Raw genomic sequence first — 2,699 nt, 5'->3', positions numbered from 1 at the left:
GATTTTATTTTTTTGGAAATGTCGCTGCTGCTTTCCTGTTTGTGGTCACAATTCTTGGTTTATGGCGCCGGGATTATTCCACAGCAATTAATCCCAAAGTTATAAATATGATAATGAGTCCAAGAAGCAAATTTATATGTTCCCTTTTATCTTCCCTCTTTTTCCATTTCTAACAAATAAATGGTTTCTCAGGACAAAACACTTAGGGAAAGTATTCTGAAATGAAACTCACAAGCAAGGTTGCTTTTGGATTAAAAGCGATTACCATGCTCTTTCTTCTTTTCATCCTAGGTGCCAAAGTCCCTGAGGGCTGTTGATCTTGAATAACTTGGGTCACGCTAATATCCAACTTCATGCTTTGCCCGTTGTAGGTGGTTGGTGATGATAATGTGTTCAAAACAGATGTTTCCCTCTAATTTGTCCCCTGCCTTGTTAGATCATAGGAACAACATGTGCATTACCATCTGTAATTTCATGAAAATTTTAACAACAAAAATATATTCTTTATGTTAAAAATAACCACTCTGCTTCTTCGTAATGACAGCGATGCCATGAGGCAGGAGAGCTGTAACATGATGGTTACATTTTGTGCCTCTGTTTACAAAATGTGTTTAACTGGCAGAGTTCCAATCACATGGAATGTGACAGGGGCTCAGAACAGCATTGTGGGAACTTAAAAAGTCAAGCTCATTTCGTTGTATAAAATATATTTAAGATGTTCTGTATATGAGGAATGAAGTCCCTGAAAAGGGGTTATTTTTAATAGGAGATGTTCAAGGTCTGAAACTTAAAAGGGGGAAGATCCTTTGAAGAGGACTTTGAAAAGGATTTTGCAGTATTAATAACAGGAAAAGAGAAGTTAAAAAAAAAAGTTAAGCGCAGGTTGCCAACCTATCTTTCTAATAGTAGTCCGAAAAAAGACAGTGTCATTGCCCTTTCCCTGATGACCATATTTAGGAATACTGTGAGGTATTTGAAATCACAAGTATGTTTTAAGCATTTATCTAGCCTTACCTGTGCTGTAACTTTCTAATGTCCTCCATATCTTAACTAGCATGTCAGGGTTTATTTTTATTTCCCTGGGGAACAAAATGAACAAAAAAGGGACAGCTTGTGTACTTTTTCTAATAAATAGAGACTCCAAACCAAACCAAAATTACCTTTGGATTAAGTACATTTGCCCCACTCAAAATACTATGGAACCTAGAAAGTGGGAAAAAAAACTATATTTATTTGTTTGCAATTTGTGATCAAGTATTCTACGGTAAAAATGTTGATTTTTTTCTTAATATTTAACCGTATAACCAAATATGTTATTTTATAAAAAAAATTTTTTGAAGTTGCTAGAACTTATGATTTAATGAATATAATTTGAATTGCTGGATAAAAGTTTTGTTCATTTCACAAGTTGATTGAATTCTTTCTTAATGTAGGATTTTTTTCTTTAATAAAGAAGATACTGTGTTTTAAAAAACATAATAAAGGGTTACTAGGAAATAGGTTGAAGTGTTTAAAAGATACAACTATAGGGATGTAAGACACAGTATGAGGACTATAGTTAGCAACTTCCAAATATATGGCACTGAATTTCTAAGAAAGTAGATCTTAGAAGTTCTCATCACAAGAAAAAAAAGTGTCATTATGTGTGGTGATGGGTTTTAACTAAATTTATTCTAGTAATCAATTAGCAATATATACATACATCAAATCATTAGTCTATATTTGTAAACTAATACAGTGTTATATTTTAATTATATCTAAATAAGAAATAGGTAAAAATAAAATAACCTAATATAGACTTTTAGGAAGAGTTGTCTTAGAAAAGGTTCTAAGAATATAGTTAGAAATATTAAATTTGCCTTATGTGGAATATATAACTGAAATATTAAAATCTGTTTATCACTCTGGGCAGTTAGCATAACTGGTTAAAATATGGGGTGAATGGATGAGGTACTCACCTTCCTTATGACCACAGTCCATTTTCTTGCCCTGGCCAGAGGCCTTTCAGAGATGTGTCAGGGGATGCATCTGTCTGTAGACACATCACCAGTATGGAAAACAACAGATCAACAAAGACCTCTGCTATTGCAGTTATTGGTATGTTTATAGACCTAAAAGAAAATGTGATTTAGGGTCCGAAGCACTGGGAATGAGTCAGCTTCTGCCACTTAGTTATATGACATAATCTTGGGAAATCTTTTAGCCTTCTTGAATTTTGTTCCCTTTTAGATAAAATGAGAACCAACTATGGTAAGTGTACCAAGAAAGCATTTTTATACAGCTATACAAATGTGGATCATTTGTTTCATTGTTATAATTTGTTTTCCATTGTACATCGTGGTAGAAAAATCAGCTTGATTCTCTCTGAATCTTTTGGAGTTACAATAGTAATCTATAATGAGGAAAAAGTGCATATTAACTATCTAATAAAAACTTCTAAACCTTTAACAAATATTCACTTTATTTCTACTATGTGCCAAGTATGATGAGAGATCCTAAGGACATAGAGATAAAAGACCATCGTTTTCTCTCCAAGTGGTTATAGTCTGTTGGCTAAGAAAATGAAAATATATACATCTCATCTAAGCTATTCTGGTCTCTGATGGAACATGTGAGATGGACATAATTTAGAAGAGGTTAGGCAGGTTCCTAGTGATTGGGACTCAAGCTGAGTACTTGAGAGCTTGGAGAAAGAGATG

General features: G+C 33.3%; 1 long non-coding RNA gene across 1 annotated transcript; it reads right to left on the bottom strand.

The window, feature by feature from the left end:
- Positions 1-326: 326 nt before the first annotated feature.
- On the bottom strand, positions 327-1,975 carry LOC115274233. Its single transcript, XR_003901149.1, has 3 exons — positions 1,959-1,975; positions 1,015-1,079; positions 327-428 (listed from the first exon to the last, which is right to left on the bottom strand). It is a non-coding gene; the product is annotated as an uncharacterized LOC115274233 (long non-coding RNA).
- Between the last annotated feature and the right edge of the window lie 724 nt (positions 1,976-2,699).

This window comes from Suricata suricatta, chromosome 2 (assembly GCF_006229205.1).
Source record: "Suricata suricatta isolate VVHF042 chromosome 2, meerkat_22Aug2017_6uvM2_HiC, whole genome shotgun sequence".
NCBI lineage: Eukaryota > Metazoa > Chordata > Mammalia > Carnivora > Herpestidae > Suricata > Suricata suricatta.
The sequence above is the reverse complement of the archived record's forward strand: the minus strand, read 5'-3'. Positions and strand labels throughout refer to the sequence as shown.